Source organism: Geotrypetes seraphini, chromosome 7 (assembly GCF_902459505.1).
Source record: "Geotrypetes seraphini chromosome 7, aGeoSer1.1, whole genome shotgun sequence".
In the NCBI taxonomy this organism is placed as follows: Eukaryota; Metazoa; Chordata; class Amphibia; order Gymnophiona; family Dermophiidae; genus Geotrypetes; species Geotrypetes seraphini.
The window spans coordinates 181,222,098-181,249,682 of record NC_047090.1 but is presented as its reverse complement, the minus strand read 5'-3'; positions in this window follow the sequence as shown (position 1 = coordinate 181,249,682).

The following is a 27,585-nucleotide window of genomic DNA, read 5'->3' as shown; positions in this document are numbered from 1 at the left end:
AAAACACTAAACCCTAAACATTCTGCGTTCATTTTCTCATATTTATATGTATTACATACATTTGTCCACCAAAATGTGTAATTTAACCTGTCATGATTTTTCCAGTTTGTGATGATCATTTGAACCGCAATTCCAGTTAAAATCAAGCAAAGACGGCTTTTAAATTTATCAAGGGGAGTTTAACATGTAAAATAGTATCACAGATTATTGCTTCATATGTTAATGGAATATCTGATTCTAAGACTATATTTATTTGTCCCCCAAATTGACTTCCAAAAGCTAAATATCAGCGGACAAAAAAATAACAAATGATTTAAAGTCCCTATGTCAGTATGACAGTGCCAACATCTATTTGATCTAGAACTATCTAATTTTTGCAACCGAACTGGGGTCCCAAAAATTCTATGCAATAAAAATAACCATGTTTGTCTCGTAGATGCTGACGCCGTACATTTTAACCTCCAATTCCAAATTCGTGGCCAACGAGATACAGAAATATACTGCTTAATGCTCAAAAAATTTGTTCTAGGGTAAAAGAATATGGGCCTATTTAGATGTAACAAAGGCCTCATTTTGCGAAACTGCGATGGCCGTTTCTAGAAACATAGAAACATAGAAATAGACGGCAGATAAGGGCCACGGCCCATCTAGTCTGCCCACCCTAATGACCCTCCCCTACCTTTCTCTGTGAATAGATCCCACGTGTCTATCCCATTTGGTCTTAAAATCAGGCACGCTGCTGGCCTCAATCACCTGTAGTGGAAGACTATTCCAGCGATCAACCACTCTTTCAGTGAAAAAGAATTTCCTGGTGTCACCTCGTAGTTTCCCGCCCCTGATTTTCCACGGATGCCCTCTTGTTGTCGTGGGACCCTTGAAAAAGAAGATATCTTCCTCCGCCTCAATGCGGCCCGTAAGATACTTGAACGTCTCGATCATGTCCCCCCTCTCTCTGCGCTCCTCGAGCGAGTAAAGCTGTAATTTGTCAAGCCGTTCTTCGTATGGAAGATCCTTGAGTCCCGAGACCATCCGGGTGGCCATTCTCTGCACCGACTCCAGTCTCAGCACATCCTTGCGATAATGTGGCCTCCAAAATGAGGGGAGCCGCGCTGAATGGCCCGTGCTGCTCCCGACACTCACTGAGTTCCCCGCGCTAGAAACGGCTATCGCAGTTTCGTAAAAGAGGGGGAAAGTCTACTTGGGAAAGAAGGAAACAGTTCCTGCCCTTAAGGCAAGAAGTTTTATCTCTGGGAGCAACTTTCCTTCTAGCTTACAGCTTGCACAAATCAAGTACAGTCAAACCTCGGTTTGCGAGTAACGTGGTTTGCGAGTGTTTTGCATGACGAGCAAAACATTTGCTAAATTTGTGACTCGCAAAGCGAGCAGTCAAATACCTTCTTCCCGCTGGGAGTGCGTCCTTGGTGCAAGGTGACGGGATCTCAGGAAAGTACTCGTGAATGTGCGAGCGCGCCTTCCTCCGGAGAAGGGATGGTGCACGTGTTCGCTCGAGACGGGGCTATTTCTATGCAGCTCGCACGCCTGGTTAGAGCTCCTGTAGTGTGCGCGTTTGGAGCTCCGGGAGGCGGGTTCGGCGTGGGCATAAAGGTCCGGCCAGTGCTGGTGGCGTTTACATTCCTGCAGGTAATGGGGTGTGCACTGGGACGCTGCGGAGCTGCGAGGCCCTCCTCCACCACCGCCGTTATAGGCCTGGGAAAGCATGGCAAATACCACCTGCGGGTTCGCCGCTTCTGCTCCACACAGTAGTGCCATGCCGGCTTCTGCAGCAGTACCGAGTCCAGCTCCGGAAGGAACGGCACTGCTAAGGCAGGAGCAGCAGTACTGGAGAGCCACCCAGGCTGCGGTTCTTCACCTCTTCCTCCTCCTCTGGTGGCTGGGCATCTTACTCCTTTTTATTTTATACAGGTACACTTCCCCCTCCGTATTCGGCGAGGGATAGGGGCAGAGCCGGCCCGCGAATATTAAAAAACCACGAATAATATTCGGGCCGGTTCTGCCCCTAACCCCCGCTTCCCCTGGCTATTTTAAGCCCTGAAAGCCCCCCCCCCCCCCAAGCCTTACCTGGTGGTCTAGCGCAGTGATTCCCAACCCTGTCCTGGAGGAACACCAGGCCAATTGGGTTTTCAGGCTAGCCCTAATGAATATGCATGAGAGAGATTTGCATATGATGGAAGTGATAGGCATGCAAATTTGCTTCATGCATATTCATTAGGGCTAGCCTGAAAACCCGATTGGCCTGGTGTTCCTCCAGGACAGGGTTGGGAACCACTGGTCTAGCGGGTTATCGGGGCAGAAGCGATCTTCCCACGCTCCTGCCCCGTGCAGATCGCTCCCAGGAAATAGCTGCCTTGAGCTCCCGTCGCCTCTCGAGCCATTTCTTGTGAGCGATCTGCACGGGGCGGGAGCGTGGGAAGATCGCTCCTGCCCCGATAACCCGCTAGACCAGTGATTCCCAACCCTGTCCTGGAGGAACACCAGGCCAATCGGGTTTTCAGGCTAGCCCTAATGAATATGCATGAGAGAGATTTGCATATGATGGAAGTGATAGGCATGCAAATTTGCTTCATGCATATTCATTAGGGCTAGCCTGAAAACCCGATTGGCCTGGTGTTCCTCCAGGACAGGGTTGGGAACCACTGCGCTAGACCACCAGGTAAGGCTTAAGGGGGGGGGGGGGGCTTAAAATAGCCTGAAAAATTAAAATGGGTTTTTGGGTTTAAAACCGCGAATAACAGAATCCGTAGATACGGAATTCGTGAATACGGAGGGAGAAGTGTACATTAGTTTTTGGGTTGTGGGATGAATCATCTGGGTTTCCATTATTTCGTATGGGGAAATAAGCTTTGATATATGAGATGCTTCTGGAACGAATTATGCTTGTAAACCAAGGTACCACTGTATGTATTTATTCTGCCAGACCATCTGAAAACCTTTCTGGAGATGAAGAAGATAGCCTGACAGAGTACACACAGGTGCACTGAAATTATTGATAGCAAACTTGTGTTATAGCCTTACCTTAATCATTTTCCTTTTAAAAAAAAAAATAAATAAAATAATTAAGAAATGTACTTCTCATTATGTCTCATTATGTCATTATTCTCATTATGTCTCTGCTTCAAGGTATTAAACGGTCTAGCCCCTAAATACATCACAGACCTCTTCTCATTCCCAACCAACAGACATGAAAGAAAAACACACCTGAAATTTGTCTCCCCACCGGCTAGAGGGTGTAAATATAAGAGACACCATCAACAACTGTTATCGTACCAGGCAGCCACATGGGGCAAAGACTTAGAAAAACTAATTGCACATACAAACAACTATGGCGAATTTAGGAAACACCTAAAAACCTACCTGTTCTTGAAATACCTAGATAACGAACCAGAACATCAGCCCCCCTCATAATACCACCACATACCCAAATCTGTAAATTGTAAACCACAACCCAATCACTAACCATGAACACTCCATTCAATTTAAGGAATATTTCTAATCTTGTGTAAGCAGCATGGCACACAAACTGCTGTTAATATTATTAATGTTGGAATTATCAGATGTACAATGCTATACCCTTTAATTCGCTGTATGTACAGTCTCTCTTTATTGTATCTACAGTTACTCTATATTGTAAACCACTTCTCTTTATTGTAAACCGCCTAGAAGTCGCAAGATTGTTGGCGGTATATAAGAATAAAGTTATTATTATTATTATTATTATTCAGGCGATAACTCCCCCTAGATTATTAGGGGTCTAAGGAAGTTTATATAAGTATTCTACTTATCAAAAGTCTTTTTTTTTCCTTTTGTGACCGCAACTTTATTCTGCCGCATTTCTATAACAAGAAGTTTATTTTCTTGTAAATATGATTAAAAAGTGATAAATAAAGAATTAAAAAAGAAAAAGGAAATCTAATTAGTAATAATAATAACAGTTTATATACCGCAGGACTGTGAAGCTCTATGCGGTTTACAATGATTAGTAGGTATTACAGATTGAGTGGAATAAACATAGTTCCGAGTTAGTGATTAACAGTTCTAAAGATCATTTGCTGAGGAATAAGATTGTACAGGTCAGTCACCTAATTACTTCAGGAACAGATGTGTTTTTAGGCATTTCCTAAATTCCCCATAAGTAGTAGGCGTAAGCAGTTGTTCCAGATCTTTACCCCATAATGCTGCTTGATGTGAGAAAAGACGTTGGTGACGACTTTTAAATTTACAACCTTTAACCGGCGGAGAGACAAAGTTCGGGTGTGAGCTTCTCCTATGTCGGTTGGTTGCAAAAGAGAAAAGGTCTGTTATATATTTAGGGGCTGAGCCATAAAGTACCTTGAAGCAAAAACAACCAAACTTGAATTTCACACGTGCCCTCCATCGGCAACCAATGTAGAAGTCGGTAGGAAGGTGTTACGTGATCAAACCTCTGCAGTCCACACATGATCTTAATGTTTATAGTTAGTATTCTAACTATAGACATTAAGATCCATTTTCTGTTTTAATTACCCTTTTTTTGAATGTTCCAATAGAAATTTCTGATCATGTAAAATCCATCTACACTGGAAAACGCAGGAAAAAAGTTGCTCCAGTAGCCAAAACCCTGGATTTCAGGGTCAAGAACTGTTTCCTACGCTTCTGAGTGGTTCTTGTTAAGTCTGGAGAAATTTGAATTGGCTGCCCGCAAAACACATTTTTTTAAATATTTAAAGTAATTCTTTCAAACTAGCAATTTATCTCGGAGAGAACGAGAGCCAGAAGGCCTTGAGCATGCGCAGATGCTCAAGGCCCAGTCCAGCAAGCTGCACGATCTTCGGGCACCGGCACCTCCTGTGGGTTGGTGCTGCATGCCAGTGCCAGATGGGGGGTAAGGCTTCAGTTTGGGCGGGCGGGCATTCGCAAAAGGGGAACAATGCAAGTTAGCGGGGCGATGGCATTCGCGGGCGGGGGGGGTGAAGCCGGTTCACGGGCGGGGGGACTCGCAAATCGAGTCAACGCTCAGTTTGAGAGTCACAATTTGCGAAAATGTTTTGCTCGTCTTGCAAAACACTCGTAAACCGCGTTACTCGCATACCAGGGTTTGACTGTAAATAAAACAGTCTATCAAGACTAGTAGTGAATTTATTAAACAGGATACAAAAAGGAGGGACTAGAAAGACTAACTCAACTATTGAATCAAGAATTCACCCCGGATGAACCGAGCTATGATTTTCAGAAGACTGGACAAAGCATTCAAATCTTTACATCTAACTTAAATTTCTGGAAAGCAGTTTCCAAGCGAACGTTGTTCCGGAAGGCGGAGGAATAAAAAGAAGGTTGATGTGCAAGGACTGCAAAAAAAAAAAAAAAAAATCAGGAAGGGCTGTAGAGAATAAGCAAAGAGTACATGAACAGTGAGAGCAGTACAGAAGATGCAGTGAACTAAATCAAAGTTGGGAACTTCATTTCAGCAAGTAACTAAGAGCTCCTTTTACAAAGGCGCGCTAGGGCCTTAAAGCGCAGAATAGCCCGCGCTCTAATGCCGCATGCGCTAGCCGCTACCTCATTTTGAGCAGGCGGTAGATTTTTGGCTAGCGCGCAATTCACACGCGCGCGAATCCGGTGCGTGCGGTAAAACCCATAGGTGCGCTTTCATAAAAGGAGCCCTAAGAGCCATTGTTGGTCTTTTAATATAGGAGTGACATTGTCAGGTCACTTGGCAATATACAAGCCTGACCACTATCTTTTTCAACAAATGTAGACCTTTTGGACTAGATTCTATAGATGGAACCTAAAAAAAAAATCGGTGACCCCTCCTGCATTTAGCGCGTTGGTGCTTTCCGATAAACTCTTCATCCCTTTCATTCAGCCACTGCCCTCTTTCTCTACTCTTTCCATCCCTTGTCCATCCTCTTCTGCTGTCTCTTCCATCTGGCCTCTCTCTCTTCCATAAAGCATGTGGGGTAGGGGAAAGAGAAGCTCCTTTCTATCCTGTGCCACTTCTCTCTTTTGTACATGATTCATTTCAGCTTCACTCCCTCTCCATTTTCTCTCTCTGCCTCTACTCTTCACCTACGCTCTGGCATCTCTCTGTTCTCTTTTCCTTCCTTCTTTCCCACCCTACCCCACGGTCTATCTCCTTCCCTTCTCTCCCCCATGCCCTGGCATCTCTCTCCTATACTCTCCTTCTCTTCCATATCTCCTTCCCCCTCCATTATCTGCTCCCCTTTCCTTTGGTTAGGCATCTGCCTCCTTCCCTTCCCTCCCCTCCCCTGGTACCTTGGCATCTTTCTCCTTTCCTTCCCTTCCATCTCTCCCTCTCCCTCCATGCTCTGAAATCTCTTCTTCTTCCTTCTCTTCCTTCCCACCTTCTTTTCTCTTTGGTTTGGCATCTCTGTCTCCTTCTTTCCCTCCATGCCCTGGCATCTATCCCTCCCCCTCCATGGTCTGGCATCTCTTTTCCTTCTTCCTTTCCCTTCCCTGGTCGTCCTTCTCCATCCCTCCACCCAGTCGGGTATAGCAATTCTCCCTCCCTCTGCTCCTCTTCCTCCCTCTCTCCCTTTATCACCTCCCCCAGTTGGCAGTGCAGCGTTCACAACTCACTGCTTTTGTTGGCGTCGGGCTTTCCTCTCTGCCGGGTCCTGTCTTTGCAGAAACCAGAAGTAGGCGGGACCCGGCAGAAAGGAAAGCCCGACACCAGCAAAAGCAGATAGTTTTGATTGCCGCTGCTGCTGGAAGAAGTTCCTGATGCCGGCTCTTGGAGCACCCCTTTGGTAGCCGCTGCAGGAAGGTGAGGGGAAGAGAAGACGGTGGGCAGATGGGGAAGAGATGTGTGGACCGCACGCCGGCACTAGTCAATGAGGTACCAAAAATATTGGGGGTGCTCAGGCACCCACAATACCCACATAGCTGGTGCCTATGGAAGGAGATCATGGTCAAAGATTTTGAATGCCATAAATAATAGCAACGCAAAAAGACCCATCCAGTTTGTCCAACTGCAATATCCAGTTTGGGTAGCGGTGTATACATACTCCCATTTGGATCCCAACACCCATTTTCCTTTCCCCATGCCATTAACCTATTAATGTGGCCTTAAAGGGTTGTACACAAAAAAATAATCACCTTTATCTACAAACATTATACAGCACACAAATATGTGCATGTGTATGTGAAGAGCTTAGACCCATAGTGATAAAACACGAAGTTGGTTGTTAACGAGACCTTCATAACTGATCACTATCTCAAACCACCGTATTCATTAGTAAAGCTTAAACACTGCAAAGTAAGCTCAGTGCTGTGATATATAAAATCTGCAATACAAATGTGTTTTCCACTCCATGTTCACCTTTCTAGGCGTAAAAACTTGGAATGACCTTACTGAAATGACCAGGACTAAACTAAACTAACTAAACTAAACCTTAAGTTTATATACCGCATCCTCTCCACAGAAGTGGAGCTCGGCACGGTTTACAAGAACTTAAAATATAAGAGAAAGGAAAAGGTTTACATGAGCTTATATATAGAATGGAAAAGTAAGGGGGAAAATAGAATTACATGTTAGAGAAGAGCCAAGTTTTCAGTTGCTTGCGGAATAGTTGGAGAGAGCCCAGGTTCCGCAACGGGATAGTAAGGTTCCGCAGCGGGATAGTAAGGTTCCACAGGGGGATAGTAAGGTTCCACAGCGGGATAGTAAGGTTCCGCAGGGGGATAGTAAGGTTCCGCAGGGGGATGGTAAGGTTCCGCAATAGGATAGTAAGGTCGTTCCAGAGACCTGTGATTTTGAAGAGAAGAGATTTTCCCAGTTTACCTGCATAGAGAATACCGCGTAGAGAGGGGAAGGATAGTTTATATCTTTGGGCGGGTCTGGTGGAGTCAGGACTCGAGGAGTTAAAGGATAGTGGGATTAGGGGAGGAAGGATGCCGTGAATGATCTTAAAAGCCAGGCAGGAGCATTTGAAATGGATTCTGGAAATCGCTGGGAGCCAGTGAAGATTGGACAGGAGTGGGGAGACATGGTCAGATTTGCGTTTTGCAAAGATCAACTTGGCTGCAGTATTCTGGATAAGCTGGAGTCTTTGAAGACTTTTTTTGTTAGGCATATGTAAATGGCATTGCAGTAGTCAAGTTTGGAGAGGATGATGGATTGGAAGAGGACGGCAAAATGTTTTTGGCGAAAGTAGGATCTTACTCTCCTCAGCATGTGGAGGCTGAAAAAGCATGAATATCCACAATGAATATGCATGAGAAAGATTTGCATACCAAGAAGGCAGTGCAGGCAAATCTCTCTCATGCACGTTCATTGTGGATGTCCTGAAAACCCGGCCTGCTAGTAGATCTTGAGGACCGGACTTGGGCAGCCCTGCGCTACATACTTCTAAAACTGCTGTCTCAAACATCCCTCGATCCCCCCCCCCCAAATCGAGTTTCACAAATTGGAGCTTCATTTGGGTTATAACCATCCATTACTTCGTACAAGATACCCCAATGCTTTCTTCTAGATCTGATGGACTGCGAGTATCCCTCCATGCCAGGGATCTCAAAGTCCCTCCTTGAGGGCCGCAATCCAGTTGGGTTTTCAGGATTTCCCCAATGAATATGCATTAAAGCAGTGCATGCATATAGATCTGATGCATATTCATTGGGGAAATCCTGAAAACCCAACTGGATTGCGGCCCTCAAGGAGGGACTTTCAGACCCCTACCCATGCAGAGTTATCCTTAACACAGTCTCTTGACTTTAAGCTCTTAGCCTTACTATCATCAATAAATCATGGTCCTTTCTTGATAATATTGGTGAAGAGAGCATACCATCAAAAAGAATTAGGAGGGATGTGCGTTGGATAAAATGTTTTGACATGTCTGGGCTTTTTCTTGATTTTCAGGTGGCATTGTGAGTGTCTTTTTCATATCAATTTACATTTTAAAAATGTAGGGGGCCCTTTTACTAAGCGGTGGAAAGCAGTAACTAGTGCTAGCGGGCTGGACTCAGGAGCCGCGCAATGACTGCAGCTTGGCGTGTGCAAACCCATGTGCTAAAAATGCTATTTTTTTTAGCAAGGGCGCATGTTTGAGGCACGGAGACAGTCACACTGAAGACAAACAGCTGGAGAAGATCATTAAAATATCCAGACTCGAAGTCTGAAATTGAGCGATTCTGGCAAAGACCTGCAGTTCTAATCCTTGTAGTAATTGGTGCTTTTGGAGAAATATCAAAAGACATGGAATAACATCTGAACACACCGGGCTTTGACAAAACTACCATCTGTCAACCCCAGAAGGCTACGCTGCTTGGAGCTGTCCACATCCTGTGTTGAAATCTCTGAATATCCTTCTTGAGAAAGACTCAACATTTAGAATGCGAAACCCAGCCAAAAATATCTGGCACAATATGCAAAGGTATTAAACGAAAGGTTCCAATCAATTTCACATTGAAAAAAAGGATTCGTGGCGCTCAAAGATGCACGTGCAAATTTAGGTGTGTGCCCAAATTGATCAACGAGACAATCGGTGCCAAAAACTGGGGCCTGACAACTAGGAATGGAGGAGAAAAATGTAATACAAATCGCAAAGAAATCAAACTCATAGTAACATAGTAGATGACGGCAGATAAAGACCCGAATGGTCCATCCAGTCTGCCCAACCTGTTTCAATTTAAATTTTTTAAATTTTTTCTTCTTAGCTATTTCTGGGCAAGAATCCAAAGCTCTACCCGGTACTGTGGTTGGGTTCCAACTGCTGAAATCTCTGTTAAGACTTACTCCAGCCCATCTACACCCTCCCAGCCATTGAAGCCCTCCCCTGCCCATCCTCCACCAAACGGCCATATACAGACACAGACCGTGCAAGTCTGCCCAGTACTGGCCTTAGTTCAATTTTTAATATTATTTTCTGATTCTAAATCTTCTGTGTTCATCCCACGCTTCTTTGAACTCAGTCACAGTTTTCCTCTCCACCACCTCTCTCGGGAGCGCATTCCAGGCATCCACCACCCTCTCCGTAAAGTAGAATTTCCTAACATTGCCTTTGAATCTACCACCCCTCAACCTCAAATTACGTCCTCTGGTTTTACCATTTTCTTTTCTCCTACTATAACGGGTGGTGGTTGAGAGGAAGGGCGTGAAAATCATGCTCCAATACTTCACGCTTGAGAGTACTTTTTAAATATATTTATTTAATATTTATATATGGAGGGGAGGTATCAGTGAAACCTAGTGCTGTCCTGGCACTATTAAAGTATGACAAATCCGTGCCGAAATTCGGACTCACTGTCACCACCGGATCACATCATTCTGCTCCACCACCATATGTGAACTATCTCCGTGAACCAATTATCTGTATAGAATTATTCGGCAATTCCTCTAAACCTCCACCTGCTTAGAGTAACTCAAAAAATGCTGAAAAAAACCTCAAAAATGAAAAATATATATAGTTTTTGGCAAATGTATAGTTCATAGCACAATTAGAACGCTTATCCGAATCTTCCATGAGTAGATTGCAGAGGCCCGCCTGAACCGATCGGGATTCCCTCCGCAGGGAATGCTGACGCTTCCAAATGACGGCGCTTCCAATGAGATCTCCGTGTCAAACTCCTCTTCAGGGAACGTAGCGCGGCTGGTTTTCTCTTTCGCAACTCTGTCGGCTCTTTGTACCATTAAGGGCTCCGTTTACAAAGGTGCGCTAGCGTTTTTAGCGCACTGCACCGGATGAGCGCGTGCGACCCGAAAAACTGCCGCCTGCTCAAGAAGAGGTGGTAGCGGCTAGCGCGCGTGGCATTTTAGCACGCGCTATTCCGCGCGTTAAGGCCCTAACGCCCCTTTGTAAAAGGAGCCCTAAATGCCATAAAGACTGTAGGCGTGCTAGCTGACGAGTGCTGGGTGCCGATCTTTAGTGGTGCCGAATGGCAACATTGGATTTATACAACCCCCTCCCCCCCATAGCAGCAGTTGCCCACTCCCTCCCACCACAAAGCAATGGCCCCCGACACTCCCACAGAAGCAGGAGAGATACCCAGTCTCTTTCACTGCCAACACCCCCGTGCCACCCTCCCCTTACCTTGTTTATGATGGCTGGTAGAGATGCCAACTCCCTCCGGCCAGCAGACCTACCTCTTCAAAATGGCAGGCCTTCCCTTCCCCGATGCATCCTGGGATGAACCAGGGAGGAGACTAAGGCTCCGAATGACCCAGGTTGCTTAAGGCCAGGGCAGCTCCACTCGGGCCTCCCTGCCCCACTCGCCCCTTGCCCCTCCCTATTATGCCCCGCCCCATGTATTTACCCATTTTCTTATATACTTCTTTATTTCCACTTTATTTCTTTTATTTTAAAATTCAGAACAAACAAAGATTACCATGCCAGTGCCAGCGTACAGTTTTTCTTCTATGCAACCTCCAAACATCTCTGAACAAAATTCCCCTTCCTTCCTAGAAGAAGAGATCTTCAGCTGGCAGGGCTTTGGGAAGCCCACCAATTTATACTTGCCTATGGGTAGGAGGCATGGGGCATGGCGGGAAGAAAATTCAGTGCCCATCATTTTATTGGACTAATACATTTCTGACTTAGCTTTCAGAGGTTAAAACCTCTTTCTTCAGATCAGTAAACTATACTGCTTTTACAGTATCTTTGTCCTGACCTGAGGAAAGGAGTTATGGTCTCTGAATTAGTAAAAAATGTATTAAAATTAGACCAGTAAACAGTGTCACCTTATTTCCATTTTCTATTAATAAACAATTATCAACACAGCTACAATAAAAAAATTTTCTACCTTTGTTGTCTGGTTTCTGCTTTCCTCATCTTCCCATCATTCTCTTACTTCCATCCATTGTCTGCCCTCTCCATCCAGTGTCCGCCCTCTCTTCCATATGGCATCTTTCCTCTTTCTATTTCCTTCAATAAACTGTCTATCCTGTGCCCCTTCTCTCCTTTGTATATGATTCATCTCAGCTTCACCCACCTCTCCATTTTTCTGATCTGGCATCTCTATCTCCTTTCCTTCCCTCCCCCCGTGCCCTAGCATCTCTCTCCTCTCCTTCTTTTCTATCTATCCCTTCCCCTCCATGTTCTGGCATCTCCTCTCCTTCCTTTCCCTCTGGTCTGGTATCTATTGCTTTAGTTTCCCTTCCTTGCCTCAATACCCTGGCATCTCTCTGCTCTCCTTCTCTTTCATCTCTCCCTCTATTATCTGGCTTATCCTCTCCTTTCTCTCCCTCTCTTCTTCGTTTCCCCTGGTCTGGCATTTCTCCCTTCCCCTCCATGGTCTGGTATCTCCTTTCCTTGCTTCCTTTCCCTCCCTCTCATGGTCTTTGCATCTCTCTTCCCCTCTTCCCTCTCTCTCACCAATTGGGTGCAGCAGCATTTCTCTCCCCCTCCCCTTTCCCTTCCCTCTCCTTTTCCTCTCACTCTCTGTCTCACACACCATCAGCAGCACACAAATTTTTTTCTTCCTCCTGGCCCGACTGCCTGCCTGAAAACATTAAGGGGACCCACCAGCGTTAGGGGAAGGCAAACAGGCTGTCCAGGCATCTCTTCCCCTTCCCCTTCCAGGGCTGGTGTTAGAGGGCAGCAAACAGGACAGGGGGCCCCCGACAGCGTGGTGAGGTGATGTAAGCTTCCCTCTTTCCCGCCACTGCTGCAGCCTGTAAGCAAATTGAACCCATGCCACGGAGCTGCTCTAATACTGTGCATGCCTACTTCCCTTATCCCCTGAAACAGGAAGTTATGTCATGAGAAAGAGGGAGTAGACATATGGATTGCAAACATTGGAAAGGGAATTATCAGAAGACACAGGAAAGCAGAAGAGACAAAATGGGCCCAACATGATGGAAAAATAAAATGCAAAATATAAATACCTAAGTTGTTGGGCTTCCCAAAGCCCTGCCGGCTGAAGATCTTTTCCTCTAGTTCAGCGACCAGAACTCTTCAAGCTTTGCAGCTGGTGGCAGCTCAGAGACACTGACGCTAGCTGCAGAGCGTGGAGATTATTGGCTGCTAAATTGGAGGAGGTGGTCTTCAACTGGCAGGGTTTTGGGATCCCCACCAGCCTCAGCAAGGGAATTGGCTCATTTTTGGTGGACCTGGGCCTTGGACCCCTGAGTGTTCAGTACAGAAGGACGTGCGTATCTGTTTTTATTTCTCCAGTGTTGTAATACTTGCTGAGTTTAATTTCATGGGGTTCCCAGGTCAATTTCTATTTGTGATCCTTTGCTAAAAGTCTGTCTGTGTTTTGTATATAAAGAAATCCTTTAAAGTTGTTTTATGTGTGGTAGTAATGGGAGGTGGGGATATCGGGGGGGGGGAGGTGCAGAGAGGAGGGGGGATCCTTAATTTCTGCTCTGGGCCCCAGCATGTCTAAAACCAGCCCTGGCTGGTGTTATTCCTTGTGTCTAAAAGTCAAACGTGGATTCCAGTGCTGGTCGCTATTCTATAAACAGTGCCCAACTCAGAGCGCCGTGTACACAGTAGTGCAAAGGGCTTCTTTTTTTTTTTTCACACCGATTTTTCAGTGGCATATATAGAATTTGTTCCTAATTGTCCCACATCATTGTTTGATTCTGAAGTGCCTCATCTTGTTTTAGAATGGGTTCAGTGTCATTCATAATAACCAAGGGTCTTCTTTTGCATCCCTCGGATATGCACTTGGCTACACACTCCACTGTTATGAAATAACGATAGCCTTTGAATGGTGGTGGAATGCAATTTTCGCTCATAATTTCTTCTAACCTCTTCGCAAGTAGCATGCAAACTACTTATAATTCTTAATCTCCATGAAGGTATCTTCTTCCCACCACTGGCATCCAATTTTAAATGCAAACCAGTAACTCTAATTCAAATAAATTAACCACTGTGCTATATTTAATTATGTGCAATGTAAATAAGCAGTCCAGTTGGAGGCCGTTAGAATGATTAGTAGAATAACTGGGAGTAATAAAACGAAGTATAATTCAGTTCGGTGCACTGTGTAAACGAATGAACATTTTAACATGCTTATTTTCTCTTGTTTAAATGTACTACTTCATTGTTGGGAATTTTAGGAATAAATTGGGGATCTAAGGCAAATGCCGATCCTGGCAGATGTTAACATAACAAACTGGGGCAGATCGAAGGTTCATTAAACCCTTTATCCTGTTTCCAACAGTGGCCAACCCAGCTCCCAAGTACCTGGCAGAAACCCAAAGAGTGGCAACATTCCAGAGCTGAGATTACGATGTCATAAAGGCTCATTCCACCAATGCCTAAGAGCTCTACCTCCCTCTAGGTCAACATTGAGATGCCCAAATCAAAAAACGTCATTGCTGCCTAACTGAAATAAAGAACTGGATGACTGCAAACAAACTACAGTTCAACGCATCAAAAACTGAACTTCTCTGGATACACAAGGATTCTTGCTCATACCCCCACCCATCCCTCTCCTGGGGAAATGACACCCTTACAGCCAAAGACAATGTCCGCAGCCTGGGAGTGATTCTCAATTCAAACCTGTCGGTCTCAGATCATCTAATATAATAAAACCCTAAGCCGCGCCTGCGCATTCCCATCTGCGTGCTCCCATTTTCCGTGCGCTGTAGGGCACCGCAGGTAGGAGTGCGCATGTGCGCGCATCTCTCTCTCTCCCCCCCTGAGGCAGATGTCAGCGCAGCGGATGTCAGCGGCTGCAGGCCGTGGCTGTCGGCGGCTGCAGCCGCGGCGGGCAAGCCCGGAGCCCAGATAGTCCTGAAAAGGAAGGCAAAACAGAAGGTTCTGTGTCATCGTCTCTGAGTGGCAGAGATTGAAAGAAGAGGAGCAAGAAGCTGTAAGGTCACTGGAAGGAAAAAGAATAAAGGAATTGGCAGATGAAGGAATCGTGGCTGAGAGTGACGCTGTTCATTTGCAGGAGGCTGGCCAAGCAGACAGAAGATGGTAGTCAAACACACAAAAAGGACAGGGAGCTAGACAGACAGATTTAAAGGGAAAAAAATGCACAAGGAGAGAGAGACACACAGAAAAAAAACAACAAAAGGAGAGAGATAGGAAAAAAAAGACAGAGAGACATACAGCAGCCAATGAGACAGATAGACAGACAGTAGCCAAGGAGACAGACAGAAAAACACAAAAGGCGAGAGAGAGATAGGAAAAAAAGACAGAGAGACATACAACAGCCAATGAGACAGATAGACAGACAGTAGCCAAGGAGACAGACAGTAAATTGTTTTAACTCTTAAGTCTGCACATATATTCTAGCACCCGTTAATCTAATGGGCTTAAACACTAGTGTATCATAATGAGTGTCTTCATGTTTCTATTACCTACGCCAGCTAAAGTGCATCCGTGCTTACTTCTCAGAGAACGATTTTGCCCAGCTACTATATGGCGTTTGTGTTATCCCGCTTAGACTATTGCAACACTCTACGACTAGGCTTACCCGCAAAAACCATCTCCCGTCTCCAAGGCGTGCGAAACACTGCAATCCAACTCCTGAAAAACCTGGGCTTGCACGACCACGTCACTCCTGCATTAAGATCCATGCACTGGCTGCCTATCCGAAAATGATGCGTCTTTAAAGCCCTGGTTCTAGCTTTCAAGACATTCCACAAAATGACACCGAGCTACATCGCATCAAAACTACAAATTTATGTCCCCAACCGATCACTGAGATCCCAAGCAGGAAAACGGCTGGCCATTCCACCCGGACACTCACTCACATCTGAAACAGCCCGGAAACACTCTTAGTCCCACTTCATACCCAGATTATGGCACATCATCCCCCCATCTGTCAGATCTTTAAACAGTCTATGGAACTTCAGGAAGGCCGTGAAAACCTTCTTCTTTACAAACCCAGCTCCTTAGCTTACGTCTGCATCCCTGACTGACCCTTGCGTCGGACCACCGGGCCAAAAACCCGCCATACTTCAATGACGCACAAACCTACAAAGCTATTTTACCTGTTCAAATTTGCATGCATTTGTTTCAAGCAGGCCTGGGGACTAGCTCCTTCCTATCTTCTGCCACATTTCGTACTACACAACCCCACACGGTCAACCAGAAACTGTAACACATTTGCATATCCAAGGATCACCGGCTGCAAATACAAATCCCTTTTGGACAGGTCTATCATGTTCCAAGCAAGCAAACAGCAGTCCTGGCTGGGTAATCACATCAATGGAGCCAGGCTGACCTACGGCGCCTTTCGGAAAGTAATTAAAACCGTACTGTTTGACCGATTCATCTCCTAATCAGAAGCCTCGCCAAATTTATATTTTCCTTCTGTCTATTCCTCGTGTAATATGTTGTACCTTCACTACCTTTCTGTAATTCGCTGATTGTCCAGCCCTCTTCGATGTGAACCGCCTAGAAGTCATCTGACTATGGTGGTATAGAAGAATAAAATTATTATTATTATGTTAGGCTATGTCCATATGGAAAATGATGTAATTTAAACCACCATAGGCTATGGCGTTTCGGAAAATGCTGCAATTTGAAACACCCTATGTCCACTATGTCTCCAAATCTGTATGGTTTGACTATACTGTAAAAGCTGAAATTCATACCTCTATGTACAAGAAGTTTGTTTTTCCTGCTTATACTGTGAATGTACTCTTGTAACCTGTTCTGGGCTCTTTTGAGAGGACGGGCTAAATAAATAAAGTGATGTCATAATGGCTTGATTGTCCAATACTTGGCTCACATAAGAACATAAGAATTGTCATACTGAGACAGACTGAAGGTCCATCAAGTCCAGCATCCTGTGTCCAACAGTGGCCAACCCAGGTCACAAGTACCTGGCAGAAGCCCAAAGAGTAGCAACATTCCAGAACTGAGATTGTGATGTCATAATGCCTCATTCCACCAATGCCTAAGAGCCAACCTCATCAGTGATGTCACAATGGCTTGATTGTCCTATGCTTGCCTCACATAAAAACATAAGAATTGCCATATTGGGACAGACTGAAGGTCCATCAAGCCCAGTATCCTGTTTCCAACAGTGGCCAACCCAGGTCCCAAGTACCTGGCAGAAACTGAAAGAGAAGCAACATTCCAGAGCTGAGATTGTGATGTCATAATGCCTCATTCCACCAATGCCTGAGAGCCAAACTTATCAGTCATGTCACAATGGCTTCATTGTCCTGTACTTGGCTCACATAAGAACATAAGAAATGCCCTACTGGGTCAGACCAATGGTCCATCAAGCCCAGGATCCTGTTTCCAACAGTGGCCAACCCAGGTCCCAAGTATCTAGCTAGATCCCAAGTAGTAAAACAGATTTTATGCTCTTGTTGCAGGTTTCCGGGTGTCGCAGCGAGATCCGTAAACCTGCAACAAGCACAATGCCAGCTACAAAAACCATGAAAGAACAGTTTCTATGCTGCTTATCCTAGGATTAAGCAGTGCATATCCCCAAGTCATCTCAATAATGGCCTATGGATTTCTCCTTTAGGGAATTATCCGAGCCTTTTTTAAACCCCGCTAAGCTAACTGATTTCATCACATTCTGTTCTGTTGATGAGGGAGAGGAGGGTTCAACTACGTCTGCCACATTTCAAATTCCAGGTCCGAACTGCTTTTACATACAAAACTTAAGTGCCATGAAATTATCAGTCCTCCTCAAAGAGAGAGTGCGACCAGGTATCCGGTTTTCCCCAGACACGTCCTCCTTTTGAGGACATGTCCAGCTTTTCAAAACCCAGCATTTTGTCTGTGTTTTGAAAAGAAATTGCGTCAAGAGTGAGCATCTGCACATGCGCGCCTGCATGTGACATTATTGTGTTGAATCCACGCATACATGGATGCCTTCCTGCCCGACGAATGGGCGGCAGGGGGCCGGGCTGGAGCGTAACGGGACAAGGATGGATGAAATTGGGCGGGCCTGCGGGCGGGTCTAGGGGTCTGGATTTTACTGATGTAAAATCTGATAACCCTATGTCGAACCTTGCAGAGAGCAGGCTATGTGTAGAATAAACCCTTTGCAGCAAGGTGCGACCGTTCAGAAACATCACTTCTGACTGCAAGGAAAAGTGTTATGGCCAGGGCCGGATTTTCCTATAGGCTAACTAGGCTTCCGCCTAGGGCCTCAAAATCAAGAGGGGCCTACATTCAAATTGTTAGCAAAATTAAAATTACACTCTTCTAAAAACAGTGAACACTAAAACACTGAACCAAAATAAGGAGAAATTCTACGCATATGTCTAATAAACAAACATAAAAATGTATTGGTTAAGATCAAGGCGTCTGTTCGTTTGTATATACTAGATTGCACCAAAGTATAGTTCATACGTTCACTGATTGCTATGGCAAATATTGACGTGCCTTATGCTACTAAGCTCTGGTTTGTTCTTGCATCAATAAAGTGCAGATTGGTGTAGATTGGAACAGACAAACGAACAGACCTATTGATATCCCGATGTTCGGTTAGATTCGTGTTACTTCGATAATATGAAGCACGTATTAATGTTATTAGAAAAGATTCTTATTATGAAGTAAATTTATCTGAATTGAATTTGGTTTAATCTTCAATGTATTGAATATATTTAATTTAATTTGATAGAAAATATGATCATTTTTATTGCGTATTTTATTTTCGTAGTCAAAGATTTTCATTATTTGAATTTTGTTTCTTTGTAAATGTGTGTTATGTTTGATTAGTTATTGTTACAAGTACTATATTTGGTGCTGAGAATAAATGTCCAAATAAGTGTTCTCGACTTTTTTTATTTGTTATCCATGTCACATTTTTTATAAAGGTTAGTACCAATAACAACATTTTTCATTTAACATATTGATATATATCACAGTAATGATGTATTTTATTATCTCTCATGTAATTTACAAACTTAAAAATGGGAGGTGAAAGGGCCTCATAAGTGGAATAGCCTAGGGCCTCTTTTCATCTAAATCCGGCCCTGGTTATGGCTGTCTGTGGCATGTCTAAAGCTAGCTTTCTGTTCAGTACTGTACTAACATGGAAATAATATGTTTTCATTCTATAACAACTAAAGAAGATTGATAACAGTATTTTGAGTAAAAAATGTTTTCCATCCATCCTTGTAAACCTTCAAATATCAGTCTTTTATTATGCTTGTTCTATCTTACTGTGGTTTCTATTTCAGTTCTTCAAACAGGGGATAGAATTAGCATATTAAAACCAGTTTTTGAAGCAAAATGCATCCCTCTTCTATAAGCCCCACCTCCCACATCAAGACCACTGATCCCATCCCTCCAGAATGACCTCTCCCTAGATAACCCTCCCCAATCTAATCTCCTTCGATCCAGATTTGACCAGAGCCTCCGAAACTCTGCGTTCACTCTTCCGAACCATATACAGCAAACTCTACAGATAGGCTGCACGTTTGATGCACGTATGACAAATTATATGATTACATGATTACTCAGAAATGTAAATCGAGACACCAGAGAAGAGAAAATGGTAAAACTAGAGGGAATCATTTGAGGTTGCAAGGAGGAAGACTCAGGAGCAATGTTAGGAAATTCTTTTTCACGGAGAGGGTGGTACATGCCTGGAAAGCCCTCCCGAGGGAAGAGGTGGAGAGGAAAAAGGTGATGGAATTAAAAAAAAAGTGTGGGATAAACATAGAGGATCTCTAATTAGAACAGTTCAAGCTAAATGCCAAGCCACCCATTCCAATCCTGCAGGCGGCTCGGCATTTAGCTCGCCCTGCTGGGCAGTGTGGCATGAGAAAAGGGGGAATAGTGATTTAAAGCTTCTGTGTTGTGATTTGCTGAGCCCTGATAGCAGGTATTGTTTGTTGTATATCTATATATATAAAATCGGAGGTATGTATGTGTGTATGTATGTATGTGTGTGTGTGTGTGTATGTGCTGCGATCACGCAAAAACGGCTTGACCGATTTGAACGAAACTTGGTATGCAGATCCCTCACTACCTGGGGTGATATGTTCTGGGGGTCTCGCGGCCCACCTGCACACGTGGGCGGAGCTACAAACAGAAAATCAGATTTCACCCATTCATGTCAATGGAAAAAATGTAAAAAGCTGCCATTCTCACAGTAATTCAAAAACGGCTTGACCGATTTGAACGAAACTTGGTATGCAGATCCCTCACTACCTGGGGTGATATGTTCTGGGGGTCTCGCGGCCCACCTGCACACGTGGGCGGAGCTACAAACAGAACATCAGATTTCACCCATTCATGTCAATGGAAAAAATGTAAAAAGCTGCCATTCTCACAGTAATTCAAAAACGGCTTGACCGATTTGAACGAAACTTGGTATGCTGATCCCTCACTACCTGGGGTGATATGTTCTGGGGGTCTCGTGGCCCACCTGCACACGTGGGTGGAGCTACACACAGAAAATCATATTTCTCCCATTCATGTCAATGGAAAAAATGTAAAAAGCTGCCATTCTCACAGTAATTCCAACTACCTGGGGTGATATGTTCTGGGGGTCTCGCGGCCCACCTGCACACGTGGGCGGATCTACAAACAGAAAATCAAATTTCACCCATTCATGTCAATGGAAAGGATGTAAAAAGCTGCCATTCTCACCGTAATTCCAACTATAAAACACTTTCTATGACACTATAACCACTAGGGACATCGTTTCTATTCTACCACGGACACCATACATATAGAGTTTGTATGTTCTAACTGTGTTTGTAACTGTTTCCTTCATGCACCCCAGTTCATAATGTTATTACATTACATGAGTACTCACATATGCTGAACTAGGAACACAGGTTCCATTCTGAACCGGGAAACAACTGCATGGAGTTTCTTTTCAACCTGAGTTTCCACATATTGAGTTGTTTTAATCAATACTGGAACTTTTGGATGCCACTTATTCCAACAGATCTTCCTTTTTAGTTTAAGAGATTGCAAATTCCAGTGAGACTTGCATTCTCTATCACAATCAACAAATCACAGGGACAGACTATTACATACTGTGGAGTGGATTTAAGATCCCCCTGTTTTTCCCATGGACAACTCTATGTTGCTTGCTCAAGGGTGGGTTCACCCAAGAATTTATATGTTCTTGTTCCTGGAGGTGAAACTAAAAATGTTGTTTATAATCACGTTTTGTGTTAGTTGTATTGTATTCATTTTGTCAAATATTTCACATTATAATTTGAATATTGTACTTTTTATAAAGCTGTTAAAAAATAATTTCATTCACCACTATAACGTATCTTTATTTGATTCCATTTACAGTGTTATTGCTATAATTAAATACCCGTGCAACGCCGGGGCATCAGCTAGTATAATATATGAATAGAGTTTAATTGTGAAACTGAATTGTTTTATAAGACGAACCTGAAAAATTTGTACAAACTAAATAACTCTGCAAAATGTATTTATTTTTCACATTGTTGCATTCCATTGGTTTAATACATTAAAATAACTGTCTTTTAAAAAAGAAAAAGAAAATGAAGAATGTAAATTAAAGAGCTAAGGCCGGTACTGGATGTGATGATTTGGTGTAGGATCGGGCTGGGGAGGGCATCGATGGGAACCCCACTAACTTGGAACATGGCCAGACTTTATGGTACATATCCTGCAAACATAGAAACAGAGTATGACGGCAGAAAAGGGCCGGTGGCCCAACAAGTCTGCCCACTCAAGAACCCTCCCTCTCTTGAGAAACCATCTTTTAAGCATAACTCTGTAGCAACCCCACCTGCCTGTCCCATCGACTCTTGAAGTCGAGCACGCTACTGGCCTCGACCACCTGTCGTGGAAGACCATTCCATCGATCAATCACCCTTTTGGTGAATAAGTATTTCCTGGTGTCGCCATGAAATCTTCCCCCCTTAAGTTTTAGCGGATGCCCTCTTGTCGTCGTGGGACCCTTAAGAAAAAAGATTTCTTCCTCCACTTCAATGCGGCCCGTGATGTATTTCTATCATGTGTCCCCTTTCTCTGCGCTCCTCGAGAGAATATAAGCGCAATCTGGTCAGACGTTCTTCATATGAGATATCTTTAAGTCCTGAGACCATCCGTGTGGCCTTTCTCTGGATCGACTCCATTCTCTTCACATTCTTTTGATAGTGTGGCCTCCAAGTACTCGAGGTGAGGTCTCACCATGGATCTGTATAACGGCAGTATGACTTCAGGCTTTCGGCTGATAAAGCTCCTTCTGATGCAACCCAGCATTTGTCTAGCCTTTGCTGAAGCTTTCTCCACCTGATTGGCAGCCTTCATATCTTCCCGGATGAGAACTCCCAAGTCCTTTTCTGCAGTAGTTCTTGTTAAGTTTTCACCGTTCAAGGTGTATGTTCTGCATGGATTTCCGCTTCCAAGATGCATAACTTTACATTTTTTGGAATTAAAGTTCAGTTGCCAAGTACCGGACCATTGTTCCAGTAAAAGTAGGTCCTGCTCCATAGTGTTGGGCCTGGTTGTGCTGTCAGGTTCTGTTGCCCTGCCCACAATGTTGCATAGTTTAGCGTCATTGGCAAATAATGTAATTTTGCCTCGAAGTCCCTGAGTCAGATCCCTTACAAAGATATTAAATAGTATTGGGCCCAAGATCGAGCCCTGTGGCACTCCGCTGGTCACTTTCGATGTTTTTGAGGGCATACCATTTACCCTTTGAAGTCTTCCGCTAAGCCAGTCTTTTACCCATGCTGTCAGTGTTTCTCCTAGTCCTAATGAGTTCATCTTGTTCAATAACCTGTGGTGTGGGACACTGTCAAAAGCCTAACTGAAGTCTAAATAAACGATGTCCAGGGACTCCCCCCACCCATCCAGTTTTTTTTTTTGTTACCCAGTCAAAGAAGCTTATCAGATTGGATTGACAAGACTTTCCCTTCATAAAGCCATGCTGGTGGTGATCCCTTAATCTTTCATCATCCAGAATCGTGTCTAATCTGTTTTTAATCAACGTTTCCTTGAGTTTACTCACTATTGATGTGAGACTCACCGGTCTATAATTTTCGGCCTGTGACCTGCATCCCTTGGCAGTTTTCCAGTCCATGGGCACTCTTCCCTTGCTTAGGGAAAGATTGAAGAGCTCTGCTAATGGTTCTGCCAGGACATCTTTCAATTCTCGAAGTACTCTAGGGTGTAGATTATCTGGGCCCATAGCTTTGTTTACTTTTAGTTTTGATAGCTTGTGGTAGACGTCGCACGCAGTAATTTCCATGTCCTGGAATGGGTCCTCCGAGTTCCCCTTTGTCTGGGGACCATATCCTAGCACTTCGCAGGTGAAGACTGAGCAGAAGTAGTTATTGAGTAGTTCTGCTTTGTCTGCGTCCGAGTCTGTAAAGTTGCCGTCAGGTTTCTTTAGGCGCCCAATATTGCTTGTGTTCTTCTTCCTGTCGCTAACGTATTTGAAAAAGGATTTCTCCCCTTTCTTTACCTGCCTAGCTATGTTTTCTTCCATCTGGAGTTTGGCCTCTCTGACTTGTTTTTAACTTCTCTAGATTTTGGCAGATAAGTTTCTTTAGCTGCCGGTCGTTGTGATTGTTTGTAGGTAACGAAAGCTTTCTTCTTGTGCTTTACTAGTTCTGAGATCTCTGCGGAGAACCACTGAGTTCTATTTTTCCTGCATCATTTGCTCACGGTTTTTATGTACATGTTGGTTGCTTCTTGTAGGGTAGATTTCAGAGCCGACCATAGAACCTCTACACTGTCTGTCGTGCTTTGGTTTTGCAGCACTTTGTAGACATAGTCCCCCATGCCCTAAAAGTTAGTTCCTTTAAAATTTAGGACCTTAGTCGATGTATTTGACCTAGTGGTACCTTTCTTGAGGTGGAACCACACCATGTTGTGGTCGCTGGAGGCCAAGGTGTCACCCACCGATACCTCTGTGACACTATCTCCGTTGGTGAGCCACAGGTCCAGGACTGCCTGATCCCTGGTGGGTTCTAAAACCATCTTCCTGAGGCATGCTCCTCACATGGAGGCTAGTAGCCTCTTGCTTCCGCTGGTTGTAGCCGCAGGTTTGTTCCAGTCCACATCGGGCATATTGAAGTCTCCTATTAGCACTGTATCTCCACACAGTGTGATTGTCTCAATGTCTTCCATTAGTTCATCGTCTGCATCCTCCTTTTGTTTTGGTAGTCTGTATACAACACCAAGATACAGGCATTTGTTATTGCCCCTGGCAAGGTTCACCCAGAGAGATTCTCCCGTATACTTGACGTCTGTGATTTTAGTAACCTTGATGTCATCTCTTATGTACAGAGCTATCCCTCCTCCTGATTTGCCTTCTCTATTGCAACAAAGTAAGTTATATCCTGGTATGACCGTATCCCAATCGTGGGACTCCGAGAACCACGTTTCTGATATCGCCACTACATCAAGGTCAGCGTTTCTCATTTCCAGTTCCAGTATTTTGTTGCCCAAGCTACGGGCATTAGCATACATGGCTGTCCATTCTTTCTGTTTGCATGGAGTGTTCTCTGTCTGAGATAGTTTGTCCCCTTCAATCTTGCCTTTGTTGCCCTTACTATTGCCTCTGTCTCCTTCAGTGTCCATGCGATGTCTCACCTCTGACTTCAAGATGGAGTCTCCGTCTCTCCCACTGTCCCCCACTTTACCGACTTGATTACTTACCTCAGATACTAAGTCTCTGTCTCTCGCTCTGCCTCTCTCTATATTGACGCGAGTTAATTCGTCTTCCTCGATCATGCCTTTATTTCCTTTGGTATTGCCTCTGTTTCCTTTAGTATTTGCGCGATTACTTACCTCAGAGTTACTTACCCTACTAGTGTGAGAGTGGGTCCCCTCCCCTGGCTCACCTAGTTTAAAGCCTTCCGGAGCAAGTGAGCCAGGCTTCGTCCCAGGACGTTCTTCCCTCTTCTGGTTAGGTGTAGCCCATCCGGTCCCTGCAGTCCCTGAAGTGCCTCTCTGTGGTCCAGGAAGCCGAAGTTCATCTCTTTGCACCATCCCGGTAGCCATTCGTTAGTTCTCTTGATCCGTTCTTCTCTGGCTCTCCCCTTGTCTCTTATTGGTAGAATGGAGGAGAAGACCACATGCACTTCCAGTTGCTTCAGCTTCTCTCCTAGGGCTCTAAAGTCTTCCTGTATCTTCTCCGGTGAGTTCCTGGTGGTGTTGTTTGTCCCAACGTGGATGAGGAACATTGGGTAGTGGTCTTGGGGCTTGATTGTTTTTCCTAAGCAGGTAGTCACATCCCGGATCCTGGCTTCTGGTAGACAGCAGACCTCTCTTGCCTGTAGAACTGGTCTGCATACCGGTCCCTCGGTTCCCCGCAGCATAGAGTCCCCAATGACAACCACTCTGCGTTGCTTGGGGGTGTGCTGGTTCATTGCTTCTTGAGTTGGATGGTTGGATAGGCTGGAGTGAGCTTGGATGGCCCAGAAATATCAAAGAAGAGACAAGTTAATTTAATCAGGTATTTTTATTACACCATAGTTTTCTCTGTGCCAAAGTAACAACAGTAATACAACGATATGTGATAAAAGCCCTGAATCTTGCAAGCAGATCTTTGCAGACATGTGCAGAGGGAAAAAATGTTTTTTATTTGAACTTAGTATTAACCGCTGCATCTATCAGTAGTGTAACTGGCATAACCTATTATTGTTTCCAAGTTTAAAAAGTTGTTATACCGCCAAATCAAGCTTCTAGGCAGTGTACAAACCAAAAAGAGGGTAACAGAACATAGAATTGTAAATACAGAACCTTAAGTTTCAATTAACAAACAAAGGGCCAACAGGACAAAACGGACTAACTGGAATAAGGAGGGCCGTAGAACGACATTATTTACGGTAAGGCACAAAAATGGGGATCAAACGTCAGGTTAAATAGATAAAAAATTAAAAAGATTGCGTGCTTAACAGGACAGTTATACATTGAAAGCATCTTTAAACAAGTAGGTTTGTAATTTGGACTTGAAGCAAGTTAAAGAGGTTTCTTCCTGTAAGTGATTTGGCGTAGAGTTCCAGAGGGACGGCGCGGCAACCGAAAAGATGTTTGAACGCATCGTATTGGAGATGGAATAGAAAGCTGGGGCTCCTTTTACTACGGTGCGCTAGCGTTTTTAGCGCTCGCAGGATATTACCGCGCGCTACGCGGCTAGAACTGACGCCAGCTCCATGCTGGCGTTAAGGTCTAGCGCGCACGGCATTTCAGCGCGCGCTATTCCGCGTGTTAATGCCCTAACACAGCTTAGTAAAAGGAGCCCTAAGTTTTGGGAGGTGGGGGGTGGGGTCCCACAAGAAGCATTAAATATCTCAGGAACAAACTCCGTAATCTAATTTCCATCCTCAATAAGCAAGGAGCGAGCGGTGATGTCTCATATCAGGAGAAAGGAGCTTTGTTAGTCTGGCAGCTCTGAGGAACGTACCAAACTTTTCTGACTCACTGGTATCGTCAACACTCTTCCGAGAATTAAACACTCAAAAAATTCATTTGCTATATGGGAGTTCAGAGTCCACTATTTCAAACGAAATTGGTAGCAGTGGTACTCTTCATTATTCCCTTCACAGCTCTTATAACTTGTAGCTTTAGATTTTATTTCATTTAGTCCATTTATTTAATCTTATTAAATCTTTTAATTACATTGGCTTCCTATTACACATCGAATTTCGTTCAAAATATTATTGCTAGTTTTTAAATCTATGACCTATAATGAACCCCAGTTCATTACTAGAATGCTCATTCCATACAACGTTTCACGGACCCTCCGATCAGCCTCAAACAATCTATTAACAGTTCCATCTCTGAAAATAATTGAAACTAGAAGACAAGACATGTTTTCAGTCATTGCCCCTATGTTGTGGAACTCTATGCCCCAGTACATTAGAGACATAAAGGACCTCTTCTCTTTTAAAAAAGCTCTAAAAACTTATCTTTTCAAGGATGTTTTTAATATATGACCCCCATACTTAGATTTTTTTTTTTTTTTTTCCCATGGGCTTGACATCATACAAAAAAATATTTATTTTTTTTCCTCCACTTCCTTGAGTTATCTTCCCTTTAATGTATTTCTTCTTCTACAAACTTATTGCAACTCTCCCCCCCTAATCCTCACGGTTCATGTATGTTACCCCAGTATGTTTTTATTTAAAGTCAGTGTATTTGTATTTCTATTTTACTTGGATTGTACATCGCTTAGATATTTAATAAGGGATTTATCAAGAACTAATAAAACTTGAAACTTAAAACATAATAACTTATCTTTAAATCCTTATAGGTTCCCCTTCCCGACGCGTTTCTTCTGTCTTTATCAAGGTCGGGGGAACCGCAAAGCAAATTCAGAGAACAAACATTATAACTTCCATCATCCAATCCCATACCTACATTCATTAAAAATGGCCACACTTACCAAAGGATAAGCATAAACTTTTCCCATTTCCTACTGCCGCTGGCGATCCAAAAATGGCCGCGGCGTCTACCCTGAGCGTTAAATAGACCCCCCCCTCCCCTGACGTCCACAACGTGACGCCTGGCAACCATTCCTATTATCGCTTCAAACGAATCCCCAGAATCAGGAATCCACCTGAGCCATCCAGGCCGAAGTTTCGTTCGGACCGGTAGATTAAATAAATGGACTCAATGAAATAAAACAAATAAGTTATAAAATAAAGCTACAAGTTATAAGAGCTGTGAAGGGAATAATGAAGAGTACCACTGCTACCAATTTCGTTTGAAATGGTGGGAGCTCTGAGGAAAAAACATCTGACGG